Source organism: Ursus arctos, unplaced genomic scaffold (genome assembly GCF_023065955.2).
Source record: "Ursus arctos isolate Adak ecotype North America unplaced genomic scaffold, UrsArc2.0 scaffold_6, whole genome shotgun sequence".
NCBI lineage: Eukaryota > Metazoa > Chordata > Mammalia > Carnivora > Ursidae > Ursus > Ursus arctos.
In genome coordinates, this window is record NW_026623078.1 from 84,492,739 (window position 1) to 84,509,709 (window position 16,971).

A 16,971-nucleotide genomic window follows, 5' to 3' on the forward strand; every position below is an offset into this window, starting at 1 on the left:
AAGGGGACTTGTGGGGACCTTAAACATCTCCCCAGAGGCTGGCTGGGGCTGAAATGGCACGGCCCACGTGGCACAAAGAAATGGACGAGTGTTGGGCCTGCCGTCTACCAGGCACCTCTGTATGTGAGCCCACCCCGTGGACGTGAGGTCCCCGTGGCCCTGATGACCACCTCCAGGAGCCCACTTCCAGGGGTCCGCTGTACAGGAGACCCCAATGCCGCCGCTGGGTGACCGATATCCAGGCCCCACCCTCCCTGCAACCCTGCCCGCGCATTTGGGGCTCAGCCCCCATGGACAAGTGGGGAAGTCAAGGCACCTGTAAGTTTTGTAATACTCTTGGCCTCTGGACCCCTCCTCAGCCCCGGTGCACCTCGCCCCCTCCATCCTCACTCTGGGTCAAATGGGCCCTGACTGCACCAGGCGGCCTGGCAGTTCTCTAGCCTCAGCTGGCCTGCCTGGTCCAGGGGCCAAGGTCAGACCCCGGCCCGTCCCCATGGCCACGCCCCTTCCAGTCCAGGCGGGGCCTCCGGGGCGCGCGCGCGCGGCCGCGGCGTGGGGAACGTTCCCATTGGGCCGCGCCGCCCACGTGACCCTACAGCCCGGCACGCGCGCCGGGAGCCGGGGCCGCGCCTGCGCGCGCCGGCCCGCGTGCGCGCGCGCGCGCCCCTGTCTCCGCCCGTCGAGCCGGCGCCGGGACCGCCAGGTCAGTCTCCTCGGCGCGCGCTCGGGCTGGGGAGCGCGGCGCGGGCGCGTGGGGCCGTGGGCGCGCAGGCGGATCGCGGCAGCCTCCTGCGCTGGGCGCGTCCTAGGACCCCGCGCCCTGGCCTGGCCGCTGCTGCTGCTGCTGCTGCTGCGGGAACGCGGGCCTGGGCGCGGCCACGTGCAGGGTCTCGCATGGAGGCCGGGCTCACGGGCCCAGCCCGCCGTTACCCCCCATACGGGCAGCGGGACGCCCCCGACTGGAAGAGCTGAGCCCGCTCCGGTTCCTGGGGGGGTGGGTGACCTCTGTCCCCAGTTCATCCTCCCGAAGGTCCGGCCCAAGATCTGGTTCTGCCTCATTCCCTGCTCAGTTAATTCATCGGCATAGTTCGGGGGGACTTGGTCTCTGACGCTCTTGTCATCAGAACCGCATGGGCTTCCCTGTCCTGCGGTAGGACCGGGATGGCAGCGGATGTCGCTAGAGGCTGAGCCCCGGGTCCCAGTACCTGGTCTGCCGCCGGCTCAGACCCCTGCTAGGGCTGGTAGCCTGGCGGTGCCTACCTGTCTAAGCAGTAGCCCAGCTGCAGAACCAGGTCAGCAGCTTTATCCTAGGTGGCGCAGGGATTAGACAGGTGGCTCTGCACACGCCCCCAGGTGCGGCTGGGCAGCTGGTGATTGGGTTGGGTGGCACGAGTTCTCGGTTCTCAGCATGGTGTTGTGGGCTCCAGGGCTGCGGACCAGATGGGGTCCATGGATGGTGCCTGTGGTCTTGCCCAGGGGCCTCTTCAGAGCTCTGTGTGGATGACCTCAAATCCTCCTATGAGGTCATTAACCCCATTTCTCAGATAAGGCTGAGGCCCAGTGAGGTGGCGTCAGGTCCACCACACCTGCAGATCTAACCAGAGCCTTGGTTTGCCGATCTGTAAAGTGGGTGCTGTTTGGCCCACCCTGCAGGCTGCTGTAAGGAGGAAACGGGACAGACTGAGCCTGGGGCCAAACCTGAGGCAGGCATGTGTATCTCTCCACTGCTACCCAGGCCACCCTCATGGCGGTTCAGGGGGAGAGGCTGCCCCTCAAATGTCCCTGTGAGGAGCTGGCCACCCCCCCAATACAACCCATAGTGTTTGCCAAGCACTTACTCTGTGCCAGGCCCCACGCTGGAATCAGAGGTGGGTGATGGGGGTCAGCCTCAGGACCCCACTGGCTTGGGGGTCAGGGCAGGTCGTACCCCCCCCCCCAGGTGGCCAGTGTGGTGGGAGAAAATGCAGGTGGTGAATGGATGGGACCTCTGGGCTGTCTCCTTGGCCTACTGGCTCCTTCTTGCCCTGTCTCTCCTCCAGGACACCTTCCCTGACCACCAGGATGGGGCTGGGGACCCCAGCGAGTCCCCTCTGTCTCCTCCGTGCCAGCTTAGGCCCTGGCTGAGGGTGGCTGGCCAGCACAGAGTCAGTGGTGGGGGCGTGGTGGTGGACAGGGGGAAAGCCAGGTGGGTGGGCTTCTTTTCCAGACAAGAGGCAGTTTGGAAGGTGAGGTGTCCCGGAGGTGCCATGGGTGGGGGGCTCAACACCAGCAGGCACAACAGGGGAGGCTGAGCTAGAGTCAGGAGGGCCTGGATTTCGAGTTTCTTGCCAGGTACCCAATGCCTCGGCCCTGGGTTTCTGCATCTACAGAATGGGAGCGGGAAGGTGTGGGCTCAGTCACGTGGGTGGACACCACCCTGGCACTCAGAAGGTGTGCGGGGGAAACCCCTGGACCGTGGCCATGGCTCTGAGCCTTCTTGTCAGGGGGCGGGAGGGTTCTCATCATCTGGGCTGTGGTCCTCAGCGGGGCCGGCACCTTTAGGGTCCCAGCGTGGTTTGGGATCTGGCTCTAAGCAGCCAGTCAGGCCTTCCTTTCTCACGGCCAGCAAACTGGAGAGCCTACTGTGTGCCAGGCCCTGAGCGGCTGTAAGCGGGACGGCCCAAGCTGGCAGTCACACGCACAGGATAAATGTGCTAGAAAGAAATGCACTAGGGGTGGGGGCTAGCAGGCGGTGGGGAGGGCGGCCCCAGGAAGGGCCGATGTGGCTGTGCCCTCGTGGGCGTGTCCCTGCTGAGCCGCGTCATACCCTGCCCTGGCTTGGGCCCGTGATGTGGTGTAGTCCGGGGCCAAGGGTGTGCCTCATGGGTGTGCAGATTCTCCTCTGTGGGGGGCGGGGGGGGGGAGGCCCAGGGCTCAGCCTCTCCACCCTGCTGTTTTCCCCACCAGGAAGCCAGGCCCGAGAGGACTGTGGAAGCTGGAGGGAAGGAGCAGATTCCTCGGGGCAGAAGGCGGCTCTGCGCAGGTCCTCACAGACCATGTCTTCCCCCACTGCTGTTCTGGGAGGCAGGGGTGATAGCTCAACTAACCGGTGGGGACTGAGGCTCAAGAAGGCGACTGCTGGGTGTGTTGGGTGCCTGCTGTGCCAGGGCCCTTGCTGACCCCCTCCTGATCCCCCCACTGCCGACAACAGAAAGCGCTGTCCACCTGTCCTACAGCCAAGGGCTGGGGCTCCTCGCTTCTCGAGGTCACAGGGTCTTCAGGAGGTGGGGAGGCCCCTTCTGTCGGACCCTGTGACCTGGTGACCGAGGCCCTGGGTGGGCCTGGAGCTGTTCCTCTGGGTAAACTGGAAGGCTGGCCCAGGTGGGGGTTGGGTGGGAGGTGCGTCAACAGGCCCTGCTCCTGCCGCAGTGACCTCTCTGCTGCCTGGCTGTGCTGCGCTGGCCTGGTCTGGGGCCCGTCCCCGTCCCGGCCTCAGCGGGCAGCCCAGGGAACAGGATGGCGAAGCTGGGCGCGTGTCTCACGCCAGGCAGGTGGCAGTGCGCACTTTTGGATGTGAGGGCTCAGTGGGCACGGAGGTAGCTTGAGTGTCCCCTTCTGTGAGGTGACCGTCTGATGGGATGGCTGGGGTGACGTTCTGGCCCTAGAAGGGCCGAGGAGGGACTTGTCAGCCGTCAGATCTGCGTCCACCCGGCTCATCTCCCTGCCGTAGGTCCCCAGGCTTCCAGTGCCGCCGGCCCCTCTCTGTCTGGGTCTTCCAGCCGCCACCATTACTGTGCTCCTCCTGGGTGCCCAGCCCGAGCGTGGTGGAGTCCTGCACGGGAGGAGCTCAGGACGCAGGACCGTGGCAAGTCACCGCAGGCCAGCAGGGAGGAGGGCCCTGTGTCCTGTGCTCAGGAGCTGTCTGCTGAGTGAGGGGCTGGGCCGGGAAGGTGGCTTCAGGGTCCCAGCCTCCTGCTGATGACCCTTGGGGTGAGTGCCACTGCCGTCATCTGCTAGCAAATGAGGGCTGGACGCGGTCAGTGACTGTCAGCTGGGCAATCACCCCAGTCACCTGGTGCTCTTTGAGGAGCACACATGTGTCCCTCAGGAGGTTCTGGGGCCTCCAGGCGGGGGCACCGTTGCTGATGTGGGTGGACGGAAGCCTGGGAACCTGAGACTGCAGCCTGACTCAGATTCGGGGGAGCCACGGAGTGTTCTAGAGCGGGGATGTTGGGATGGAGCAGAGCCTGTGGGTCTGACTTCCCTGAAGACAGTCCTAGAAGTGGGAGCGTCAGGAGGACGGCGCCCACTGTAGAGGGTCTGGGGTCTTGGGTGCTTGGCTGGGGGCTGATGTGCTGGGACAGGGCTCTAAGCCAAGGATGTCAGGATGGCTGCTGCTGCGGGCCTCCCCAGAGTCCAGGCATGGCTGCTCAGAACACACTTAGTCGATGACAGGTCGTTGGCTGTCTGGCTTCGGACCAGTTCTCCTTTGGGGTCGCTGTTTCCCTTTGCAGACGGGGGGCTCTGACCTGCCTTCTCCCGCTCCTCTGTCCCCACAGCCCCTCCTGGGAGCTGTAGGAGCCCGTTCCCACGGCCTCTCTGGCCACAGAGACCCCAAAGCTGGGGCTGGCCCAGCCGGTGGAGGCGGGCTGACAAACAGGCCGCCCTGCCCTGTCCCCTTCCCATGGGACCGGTGCTCCCAGCCGCTCTCCTGGCCCTGCGGCCCCTCTTGTGACTCAGGCTTCCTGGAAGAGGCGCGGGAGGGTACAGAGGATTCCCCGCCACCCGACCCAGGGTTCCCCCCTGCCGGCCTGCCTGTCCCATCATCGCCCCTGTGGCTACACATGGTGGGCTTGACCTCTTCTACTTTGCCCCCACCCCCAGAGGGTGCTCCTTTCTGCTGGTACCCCACCCCCCACATCATCTGCTGGTGTGGGGACAGGGCCCCCTCCTCATGCTCTTGCCCGGCCCAGGACCTGCCAAAGCAAACATTTCCCTGCTTTCATCTCCCTGCTGGGGTCGGCTGTGCGGCTCGTCTTGGGCCGGCTGCCCGTGCCTGTCTGCTGGGAATTGCCATGCGGAACTCGGGGGCGCCTGGGGATGCCTGGGGCTCTCCACAGGAACTTCTCCATCCCCTCCACATGGTCCCAGCTCTGCTGGGTCTCTCTGGGTGACCCGGGCCTGCCCCCATATGTCCTGGGCCTCAGTTTTCTTGTCTGGAGCATGGGGTGCTTGGAGCGCACCCTGGACCTCACAGCAGACTGGATGGGAGGTCAGGCCTTGGTGGCACGGCTCTGGCCACCTGAGCTCGGCTGCTGCTTCCTGCCCTGTGTCTGCTGTGGGTGACCGGGTCACGCCAGGCCCTCCATTTACCGTCACCAAGGGCCTGTGACCTGAGGAAGCACAGCCCTCGGTGCCTTGGCTTCTGTAGGTGTCATGCTGTGCTCGAGGGCTGGGTGGGCCTGTGCAGGGTGGGCAGAGACAGCACCACCTGCCCCGGGGTTCACATGGGGGGAGGGGCGCCATTCAAACAGGGCCCTCACTAGGTCGTGATGGTTTAATCCAGATGTAGTGATGTTCCCTATAGAAATTCAGACAGCCCAGGCAATTTGTAACTGCTGCGGGCTCGGGGCTTCTGGGCATCGGCCTGATTTCACAGGAGCAGACTGCCCGTGTGCGCTGTTCTGCATGTCACTTGAAATGGGCCTCTGTCCTGATGGCACCGTGGACCCAGGTCTCTGGGTCTGGATGGAACCACGTGTATTAGTCAGTGCCCACCCCCATCTTCTCCATCTTGGCAGCTGCGCAGTGGGATGGGGAATGCAGGCTACTGGCCTGGCCTGGCTTCCGCCTCCCTGTGCCCTGTGGGGGGCTGCCCAGACCTGCACTGGCCCCTGCTGGGAAATGGGTGAAGGCAGAGAGAGGTGGTCCTGACCCTGGGAGGGACCCCTGGGTGAGCAAGACCCACAGGAGACAGGAGACAGCAGTCGCTTTCCTAGAGTGTGCGACCCTCCGACTTTGAGGCTGTGGTGTGCAGGAAGTCAGAGTGGACTTCAGGGAGGAGGTGGCATCTGGCCTGGGCTTGAAGGATGTGGGCATCACAGTAGGAGGGAGGGGCTCCCAGGGCTCGGGGCCGGAGTTAACAGTGTCTCTGGGGCAACTCCGTGGTCAGCCCACTCTGGGCCTTCCGCACAGCTAGCCGTTTCCCCAGGTGGGGGCTGCGTGTTTGGGGTGGGCGCCCTGCTCACGGCGGCGGCAGGGTGGGAAGCGTGCTGGGAGGGGAGGCAGCTGTGCCGTGCCCCGTGCTCCTTCTGCCGGGCTTGTGTGGTCCTTGCAGAGTGGCCTGGAGCCAGGACTGTCTGTCCCTCGTTTACAGACGAGGGACCTCCAGGTGCGTGTGGGGGGTGGGGAGCGGACCCCGTCACAGCACAGCCACCAGCTCACGCGCCCCTCTCTGGCCTCGGTTTTCCCTATCTCTAAAGTGGGGCTGGGATGACCTGCCCCCACTGGGGGGTGAGAGCCTGATAGAGGGGCACAGAGGAGGTCCTGCCTCTGGCCTTTGGCAGAACGTGACCACTGGTGCCTCAGTTTCCCCCTCTGTAAATGGGAGTGGGAAACCCTTTCGCGGGGATGTTGGGAAGCGTAAGGGGGCAGTGTGTCCAGGCAGCCTAAGGCCTGTAGTGGGTGCCCTGCTGATGGGTGACACAGCCCCCTGCCCTCCCCCCCCCCCCCCCGCACTGGCTCTTCCATGACCTCGGCGGCTGGGATGTTCCCACGGCCGGGCAGCCGCAGGAAGCCATCTGGAGGCCTTGTTTACCCTCCCCCCCAGCCTCCCTGGCAGGAAGTCACCGGAAGGGCCGTCCCGAGGGGCCCCCAGGCCTGTGAGGACAGCCAGTGGCTGGGGGTCCCCGCTGGAGCATGGGGGGTGGGGAGCACAGAGGATGGACTGGGGCGGAGCTGGGTGCTCCCAGGCCCCCAGTGGCACGTGGGCTGGAGTGTGGATGGAGCTGTCCGTCAAGTGTCCATCTGTACATCCAGCCTGTTTGTTACCCCTTCCCCCTACGCAGGCCTTAGATGAGGCCCAGCATGGCCATGGCCCCTGAAGTCCCAGCCTCAGCCGTGGGTGGTCTTTGTGGTGGTCAGGGAGGGGTGGGGTCCAGGGAGCCACGGGAGGGGGCCCCTAACCCAGGGGGCAGGGGAGCGGGGAGCAGGTGGAGGCTGTGGCCTCTGGGAGTGTGGCTGAGGGGTGGGGCTGTTGGGAGGTGTAGTAGAGAGGTGGGCAGGGTCTGGGGGCATGGATGGTGACAGGAGGGGTCCCACCCCTCAGGTGGCCCTGAGACCCTGTTCTCTCCACCCTCCCCTTCAAGACCCTCAGATCAGCCTGCAGGTCTGGACATGCCTCCAGTGCGATCAGGGCCTGGGCTTCCGCCCCTCGGGACGTGCCCAGCTGCCCTGGCATTTGCGGCAGCCCCGATGCCCACTGACTGGCCTGAGTGTGGCTGGCTGGGCCTGGGGACAGTTCCCACGGACACTGCCAGCTGGGCCTGCCCAGCCCGAGGAAGGATGCTGACCCCAGTGGACCCTTGGCTGCCTTGCGCCTGCCCGGCCTCCCACCTTCAGAAGGAGCTGGGCTGGAGGTCAGACGGCCCTGCCTGGCCACCATGGGGAACAAGGGGCACCCCTGCCTGGTTTCTTCCTGTCCTCTCCGTGTCCTCACGGCTTTCCCTCCCCTTTCACTCCTTCCTCACTTTGGCAGGCTCTGTCACAGGGTCCTTATGGGCAAAGCCCTCCCTGAGAGCGTGCTGGGGTTTTGGGGGCAGGGTGAGCGTCTCCCCAACCCTTCCCGTGAGGAAGTGAGCGTGAGAACCAGGGCTTTGGGCGGGTCCGGGATCCAGGAGCATGCCGCTGGAGGCGTGGCCATCAGCCAGTCCTGGGTGAGACTGGTTGTTCTGGTGGCGCCCGTGGGCTGAGGACAGGCGGCCATGGGCCTGTCCCAGGAGGGTCACTGGCCGTTCCCGAGCGCCTCCTGCATGCCAGGCCCACTAGTCTGTGACCTAGCCACACAGCTGCCCTCCAGGTGTGGGCGCCTGGTTTGCAGAGCCTGGGCTGCCCCCAGATCTGAGCATTGCTGGCCTTGCCCCCTCCCCTGTAAGAAGATACTAAAAAGTCTGTAAAAGATGATTGCTGCATGCGTGCCCAGCGCGAGGGAGGCAGCAGAGGCGGGGGCTGGCTTCCTGGGGCCTGCTGAGATGCCATTACAATGGGAGAAGCCTGGAGGGGTGCCGGGGGGCACTGGGCCAGGAGTCCAGAGCCTGGGGAGGCTGGCCTGGGGACAGGGGCTGGCCTCAGCTCCCCCCACTGTTCCTTCCTGGGTATAGTACGCTCTGTTGATGGTGCAGGACAAGGCAGGCTCTCCACTCACCTCCCCTTCTGCAGGGGGATCTGCGTGGCCACTGGATCGAGGGTAGAAGATTCTTAGTGTGTTGGGTGATCCAGTTGGGCAGGGGCTCCTCGATGGCTGAGAGCCTCTCTTGCGGTTCCTGGCGCTGTGATTTGTGGGTGCCTGGCCCCCACGGTCACTGCCTGGTTGCTGCGGCCAACTTTGTGGTCATGCCAACAACTGAGCTTTTGTCCCCATGAGCTCCCTTGGACCCAGAGCCCAGCCATGGATGGAGTCTACTAGGTGCTCAGGAAGTGTTTGTGAGCTGGTGAGTGGGTCTCCAGGGAGGTGGGGTTTGGACGGGCAGACGGAGCCAGGAGGGAGTCCTAGGTAGGTGGCAAAGGTCTGTGACAGCATAAGATGGTGTGGGGACAGAGAATGCTCCTGGCACAGGGCACAACTAGGGCAAAGAGCTGGAGGCAGGACCATACATGGCGTGTCCCCGGAAGAACAGGAAGGCAGGTGAGGCCAGAGCAGAGCAAGGAGGGGAGTGGGGGACAGCAGGCAGCTGGAGGTGTCTTCAAGGATGAGGAGGGGAGTAGGGGACAGCAGTCAGCAGGTGGGGCCTTCAGGGCAGGGAGACTTGGGCTTCCCTTTTGAGTGGCGTGGGTGCCATCGAGGGCTTCAGCCTGAAGGACAGGTTCAACTTCAGCGACACCAGGTAGGGAGTGGGGGGTAAGGTGGGGGTACCCAGGATGCCAGGGTGGGGGCTGGCTCTGGGCTGATGCTCCCCAAACTCTCGGTGACCTCAGGTGGCCCAGGCACTGCTGTCTCACTTGTCACCCCCATGGGGGCTCTCCTGCCCCTGTTGGGGCCCCTGTTGGGGATTCTGGGAAGTTTCTGTTTCCTCCCCTTATGCTTGGTTCTGTGACACACCTCGATCTGGGGTGGCAGAGACCTGCACGCCCCCCTCCCCCTCCGGTGATTCTGAGAACCGGGGCCCACCAGAGCCTGCCTTCCCTGGAAAGCAGTGCCTGCGGGTGCCCCTGAGGCTGGGTCACCCTTCTGCTCCCTGCCCTTTCCTGCCTCCTGACCCTTACTCAGGCTGTGCCCTCCGCCCAGACCCCCAAGCCCGTTTGCCCTTCTCAGGGGATCTCCTAAGACAGAAGGGGGACGGTGTGTCCTTCAGTGTCCTACTGGGTGTGGTCCAGCAGGCCACTGGGGCGCTCCGGCACTCTGGGGGTGCCCGCACCTGCTGTCACGCACTGACTGTGGCCTGGACTCCGGGCAGTCCCACGCACTCATGCATTTTGTGGCTGACGGAGAAGGCGGTCCTCGCGTGGGGCCTGGTGGCGTCGCCCCGTAGAGCATTGCTCGTGGGGCATTGCTCGTCTCTGCTCTCGGGCCCTGTCCTGGCGCTCTGTCGCTGCGGGCTGGGAGCTGGGATTCACCTCTGAACTAGCTTGGCCTCCTGCCCGCTCCCTCTCAAACCCTGCAGGGCCCCCCCTTACCTGCCTGGCTGCCAGGTCCTCTGTCCCTCCCCGGCCTGCTCAGCGCCCTTGGGAGCCTGGTGCATCCCTGCTGGGCCCGCGAGGGGGCTGCCCAGGTGCTCCCCCCTGTGTTGCCACGTCCACTCCTGGCCGGACCCCCAGGCCGTGCCCCTCACCCCCGCATACCCTGCCCGCCCCTCCCTGGGTTTCTTCTCACACATGGGGCACGAGGGACCCCACCGGCTCTGCCAGGAAGGACGTGAGCCCCCTGCCGCTGCAGTGCGCTGGGGGCCTGGAAGCGTGGTGCCTGTGGGCGTCCGTCCTTGCTCTCAGGTGCGCGGGCCCTGGGGCTGTAAGGAGGACAGGCCTGCGAGTGACCCAGCTGCTCGTCAGCTGAGCGCGGTCTCCACGTAGCGGACTGGTCCTCAGCCAAGAAGGGGGTGCCACCCTGACCCCGCGACACGCGCGAGCCTCGGCAGTGTGATGCTGAGTGCGGGGAGCCAGACGCCGAAGGCCGCGTGGTGCTGATTTCACAGACGTGGCAGATCCGTGGAGATGTACTCCGAAGGGGACGAGTGGCCGCCAGGGGCGGGGCGGCGGGGTCGGGGGAGGGGGGGCAGGACCGCAAGAGGCGTGGGGCTGCTTTTTTGGGGTGATGGAAATGCTTTGGAATTAGGTAGTGGTGATGATTACACAACACCGTGAAAATGCTAAAAAACACTGAAGCGTATTCTTTAAAAGAGTTAAAGTGGCAAACGTCACGTTAGGTGAATTTTATCTCAGAGGAAGCATGTAGCCAGCTCCCACTCCGCAGAGGCTGGCCTGAGCAGGGTCTCGGTTAAAGTCTGCACAATAGGATTAGCCCGGCTCTGCCCCAGGGTGGCGGGCATGCAGGGGCTTTGTGAGCGCTTAGAGGAGAGAGCGGAGCGGTACTGGGACGCGGCGCACTCGGCGGGTCTAGGAGCAGAGCGGAGCCGGCCTTCCTGCCGCGCAGTGCCTGGCACTGGTGAGTTCGGTGGAGCGCGGGAAGTAGGGCAGGCTTCGGAAACAGGTCTCTGTTCTTGTGCAAAGTCTCCTGCCCTCCCTGCTTTGTGACCCCCTCTCACCCCATGGGTGCAGCCCGTTGTCCTATCTGTGGGGGGCGCTGTCGCAGGTCTCCTACCACCGGGTGTCGCAGAGCCCTGCTGCCTCTGTCTGAGTGCGGGACCCCCGCAGGCCCGCCCCGCTCTGCACCTTGGGCCGAGCTCGGGCTCACAGAGCTGCCGAGGGGTCAGACGAAGCAGAGTGGGCGCAGGCTTGGTCCCCTCTAAAGCGTGCCCCTTACCCCACTCTATTGACATGGCCTTGCTGGGGCCAGCGAGGAGGGGCTGCCGTGCCGCTCGCTCACCCGGCTCTGCTGATGGGATTAAGGCGCAGCCGCAGGGCCTCCTGGTCCCTGAGGTGCTGACCAGCGGCCGCGCTCCCGAGCCCTGGCCCAGCTCTGCCGGAGGAAGCCTCGGAGCTGCGGTGTCCCTCAGGCTTCAGAGTGGCCTGCTGTGGGGGGCGAAGTTCCTGGGCCCCGGGGGCTGTCCTCAGGGCAGCTCCTCCGAGCTCCCTCCAGCCCCAGCCCCACCCCTGGGGTCCCGGGCTAGGAGTGCTGTGTGGTGCAGCCCCGGAGGAAGGCTGGGAGCGGCCTGTGCTGTGCCAAGGGCAGTCCGCCTGCTGGCCTGGTGGCACGGCTGGGCCTCCTGCTGCCCCTGCTGGGGGCCCACGGCGATGCCCAGGGCTTCCCGAGGGAGCCAGGGCAGACCCTGGGCTGAAAGCTGCCTTGGCCCCTCATCCATTGCTGGGAGGTTTCTGGTTCCTCCTGGGGGGTCCTCAGAAGCCCCGGAGAAGAGGGGTTTCCCTTGGGTCTTTCTGTTGTGATGGTCCCCCACTTTCTCCTCCGGGAGCTGGGCAGACACTCAGGGTGGACAGTGCAGGTGACCCGGGTCGTGATGCCCAGCTCCCCAGGACGTGCCATGTGGGGCCCCTGCTGCCCTCTGTCTGGGAGGGCAGCTCCAATGGTGGTGGTGGGGCTGCCAAGGGGGCAGCATGGCTGGGAGCTTCCTGCTGCGGGGAGGGGTGCCTCCCCTCCTGTGGCTGGCACCTTCTCACGGCCGCTCCACGTAGGCGCCCGGCCCTGATGTCCTCACGGCAGGCGATGGCGCAGCCAGGAGCTAATCCTGCCACCATCAATCAGGTCACTGCTGCCACACATGACCAACGTGGGGGCACCATGTGGGGGACTGGGGGTTGGGGGGTCAGGGTGGCCCGGCCTCCATCTCTGTGTGATGATCTCTGCACTGACAACCAGCCAGACTCAGAGATGGGCCGAGCCACGTAGATGAGCAGGAGGCAGGGAGGCCAGGCCAGGAGGCCCTCCCACCCTAACCTCGGGAGGCTGGGGCGTGGGGCTGACCCAACTGGTGCTGCTGAGGTTCTGTGAGGTGCCCTCTTTGCTAGTGCCTGGTGTCCAAAACATTCTGGGAATGTGCTGCTGGCTGCCCCCTGCCCAAGATCATCGCATCTATAGAGGAATAAAGGCTCTGGGATATTTTGCAGGACAGAAGCCCCTTCGGTGTCCCAAGGAGCCCCCTGGGAGAATCACCATCCTGAACGTGGGTCTTCCTGCAGGGCTCAGAGTCCTGTCAGAGTCCCCATGGGTGTCTGGCACAGAAGAAGCACTTGAGGCAAGGCTGCTTGGAAGGGAAGTGTCCTTTGCAGACCCCAGGAGAACAGCCATCCACAGCTCCGTGAAGGAGGAACTTCCAACGAACCTATCTTCCAGATGATCAGACTGAGGCACAGAGAGGTTGAGGGATGTGCTCAACATCACACAGCTTGCCACGGGGGGCCGGGATGGGGACCCTCGGGGAGTAGTCATACCCTGAGCGAGAATGAGGGGCAGAACCACACCTGGGTCGGGGTGACGGGAGGGAGCTGGCCCCTGGGTTTGAGGGGAGGCCCCGCCTCAGAGCCTCATGCCAGCTCTGGGCCTCAGGTTTCCGCGGGTTGGTGACCACTGGCACCCACAAGGTTATGGCCCTAGCGGAGCAGACGCAGCGCTGGGACGAAGATGCGCATGCGGGCGGAGCGCTGGCCTCTCTCGGGGCGCGGGCCGTCAAACCGTCCCGGGCTGTGTGTGCTCAGGGTTCGAGCTGCCGAAGGGCAGGAAGCCCTGTTGTTGTTTCAGTGGTTCTCTGTCCGCTCAGGGGCGCAGCACCCGGCTTGGCAGCCTGCGATGGCCCGTAGTTGCCGGTGGGGCCGACATGGAACCACACAGCAGCGGCGCTGGAAAGAGAGAAACGGTAGCAGCGCGGGGCTCCCCTCTGCCCTGGGGGGCCTGCGGGCCCCTCCACTGTGTGTCCTGGATGCAGCGACCTACCCCTCTTACACTGCTTTTAGGGGCGCCGGGGGGCTGTGCCTTGCCGCCAGGCCGGCCCCGAAATAGCCGTGACCTTCCGCACCCAGCTTGGCAGTGCCCGGGGCCGAGAGGCCTACGTGCGCCTGGCTGAGTCCTCACAGGGTGGTGGGGCCGGTTATTTTGGACGTGGCCTCCCGAGGCCAGGTCAGACAGAGCTCTTTCCCGCGGCTCCTGAAGGCCCCTCTGACGCGCGTCCACCAGGGCTTGGCCAGCAGCCCTGGCTACCTCCGTGGTCTCGGGCCCCCTTCCTACCCGCCTGACCCCCAGCGACTCTGTGTGCTGGGTGGGGGCGGGGATCCCAGAGACTGATGTAGGCTCTGGGTGATGAAGCTTCCTGGAGCCCTGGCATCTATTGGAGGGCCTGGCCTCAGTCTCCAGATCAGGGGTTGTTTTAAGGAGAAAATGCAGAGGAAGGGTCCGCCCTGGGCTGGCCCTGAATATCGGCTCAGCCTCTCATAGTTGTGTGGCCTCGGGCAAGTCACTGACTGCATGGTGAGGGTCTCAATTTCCTTATCCATGAAATGGGCTGTTGGGGGCCTTAAGGACTGCGCAGAGGATGAGTGTGGGGAGGGGCCTGTACGTGGAGGAGTCCTCGAGCCTTCCCCCGTTCTGCACTACTGGGCGTGTCCCTCGGGTGTGCGAGGAGCGGCGAGCTGAGCAGTGGCTGAGCCTGGACCCGGGTTCCGGCTGGGCAGCAGTCTCCTCTTCTCCCAGGCTTCCGGGAGTGCTGGTGAGCAGAACGGCTACCACACCATGATGCCCCAGGGTCCAGTCCCCCTGGGGGCCTCCAGCTTCCTGGGCCCCTGCTGACTCTGTCAGCCAGAGCTGCTCCTCCATGGAGAGGGGCTGGGGGCCCCTGGCCCGCTAGACTCAGGCGGGCACGGCGACTGCAGCCCAATCCTGGCTGTGTTCTGTACAACAGGGCTAACTGGAGCCTCCCCTCCCATGCGTGCCCCACCCCTGCCCACCAGGCCAGTGACAACTCCATGGGCACCCGGGGGGGGCACCCCGGGGGGACAGTTCTTGTTTTCCCTCCACGCAAAAGTCTGTTATGTCCACTTTGTGCGGGTGACTGAAAAGGCCCAGAGGGTGAGAGGATGGGCGCAGAGGCGCAGGCAGCCACAGGGAAGACTTTCTCAGCTGGTGGGGTGTCCCAGCGGCCACCCCGTGGGGCCCCCAGCTGGCTCTGATGGGTAGGGACTTGAGCAGCCTCCTTTGGGAGGTCCCACGGACCGTCCTTGAGGCCCACGCCACCACCCCGGTTCTCTGAGGACCGCAGGTTCCTTTTGCCAGTTGAGGGTCCTGGGTGTGCGTGTGGCCAGGGAGGGGTTGGGCTCCGCCTGGTGGACAGGGGAGGCCCTGAGCTCTCGGGACCGCAAGGGCTGGGGACCTCCTCTGGCCCACCTGGGGGCTTCCACTTTCCTGGCAGGGGCTTGACCTGGGAACCTGGTGGGTGCAAGGGCCTCTCAGGGACCATTAGCTCCGAGTGGATCCGTGAAGCTCCGTGCCCTGCTGGGACGCCGTGCCCGTTCTGGAGGCTTGGTGGCATGGTGCTAGGAGTCAGCGCCAGCCCAGTGGGGCCCAGGGGGAAGGCACCGGGGGACCGTGGGCGCGGGCTAGGGCAGGATTCGAAGCTCTTTGTGCTGTCTAGGAATTTCCTGCCCCACACCCTATACTCCAGAATAATGGGCCATATAGGCTGGAAGCTGCTGCAGGATAAGCAGACCTCTACGACTGGGGATCTGCAGGCAGGGGGGCTGGGGGCAGGGGGACGCCGCAGGGTCTGCAGAGCACTGCTTCTGGCCGCCCAGGGCTTGCCTGGCTGTGTGTGCCGGTGTGGATGGTGGGGGCCCTGTGGGGAGTGGGGACGCCTGGGAACCTATCACCGACGGTGAAATTTTGGACGCAGAGATGACCTCAGCTGTGTCCGTGCCGAGACAGGCGGGCTGGGGCCCGAGGAGGGGCAGTGATGGACCCAGGGCACACAGTGGGAGGCCCCACCTGCGGGCTCCCACCCTCTGGGTACCAAGGCAGGACACCTGGTCTCCCCCTCTGTGTGAGGTCCCTGGCTGTGTGAGACTTTTGTGGTCTGCCTTACAGCCTGGGCAGAGTCCTGCCAGGCCAAGGGGAGATGCGGCATGGACCGGAGGCCACGGACCATGTGGAGGGCCACGGTGGGCATGGTGGTGCAGGGGAACGGGGTCCCCACCCTCTTGGCACAGGCATCCGGTCTGGACACCCCCCTGGAGGCACAGGTGAGCGTGCACATGGACAGAGTTGCCACTGGGCTGTGTCCACACGGCTTCTCAGGCACCCTGGGTCCTGTCTGAGCTGCTGAGTTGGCAGGTTGTCCTGCGCCGTCCTGTCCTCTCGGCGGGCCTCATGGTCCACTCGTGTACGCTGACCCTCTGACGTTTGCACCCTCCCTTGGGGAGATCTGAAGGGGACTGGGCGTGGCCCTGCCTTCCGGGGGCCCCAGACTGCTGGGTGGTCCCAGGTGGCCGAGGCCTCTGAGCCTGGTCCAGAGAGAGGGGCTGGGAAGCAGAGGGAGGGCTGCTGGGGCGAAGAGCTTCATGCGGTGGGGCTGGGAGAGGTGGGAGGGAAAAGGGCAGCCGGATGGGGGGCAAGGCAAGGACAAGGGACAAAAGACGAAGGCCAGGTGGCAGGTGTGTGAGTCATAGCACCCGGCAGAGCTGCAGTAGGCGCTGTGGACCAGCCGGTGGCTAAGGAGGGCTCTGGGGCCTGGCAGGGCACCGGGGAGCCAGGATGGGTCTGAGCCGGGGCAGTGGGCAACTGGGAAGGGCCTCAGTCTGGGGTGGGGCGGCTGGGGGGAACCGAGGGAGGGAGGCTGTGGATGGGGGGAGACCGGAGCAGGGGTTGGTGGGGTCGTGGGGCAGCCGTCCAGGTGGCTGGGGGGAGAGGCCCTTCGTGCAGGTAGGGCTGCCCCTGTTGCTCACCTGGTGGGGCCAGGCTGGCCTGAGATACCACGGCCACTCCACCCCTATCCAGGGTCTGGGGAGAGGGCTCCCTCTGTTCTGGTGCCTTACCATGAGGACAGCATCCTGGTGGGAGGAGGGACCCTGGCCCTCAGGGGCAGGAACAGCCCCTCCCCCACTGGTGGGGTTCCTGCTTCCTTAGTGCTTTTGTTGGGCTTTGGGGCCCAGGCTGGGGTAGGATGGGCTCACTGGCCTCTTAGCTGGCCTCCCTGGCTTCCTTGTGGAGGAAACTGGGACAACAGGAAGAACTGAGGGCTGGGTTCACAGGGGGCCCTGGGGAAGCGTGGGCAGCTCTCTGGAACCCGGGGTGGGGGGGGCGCACAGGGGGCTGCATGCTGTTGGGGGCAGCCTAGAGAGGGCTAGGTTGTTTCTGTGTGGGTAGGTTGGGGTGGTAGGGGTACAATGAGCACCCCCCCAGCAGGTGAAGGGCCCTGGAACCCCCTTCCCAGCCGGCAGCAGGCAGCGGGGAGACAGGCCAGAGACCTGGGAAGCCCCAGGTTGTCCCCCTCTCCCTCTACTCTGCCCAGGCTGGACCTTGGTGCCTCGGACTGTCTCTGGGCTAGCTCTGTGCTCGCCCCTCCTACCCCCTCCTGGCCCCCTCTCCTGCCCCCTCCCCCTCTTCCCTGCTCTGGCTGCCTTTGGATACAGGGCCCTGGGGACTGTCCTGCCTCCTGTGGCCAC

General features: G+C 65.3%; 1 protein-coding gene across 1 annotated transcript in view; it reads left to right on the forward strand.

Moving 5' to 3' along the window:
- Positions 1 to 620: 620 nt before the first annotated feature.
- PTP4A3 (protein tyrosine phosphatase 4A3) overlaps positions 621 to 16,971 on the forward strand; it is a 33,816-nt gene continuing 17,465 nt past the window's right edge. The window contains exon 1 of the mRNA XM_044380379.3: positions 621 to 703. The gene's annotated coding sequence lies outside the window, so the exon portion shown is untranslated. The remainder of the gene's footprint in view (positions 704 to 16,971) is intronic.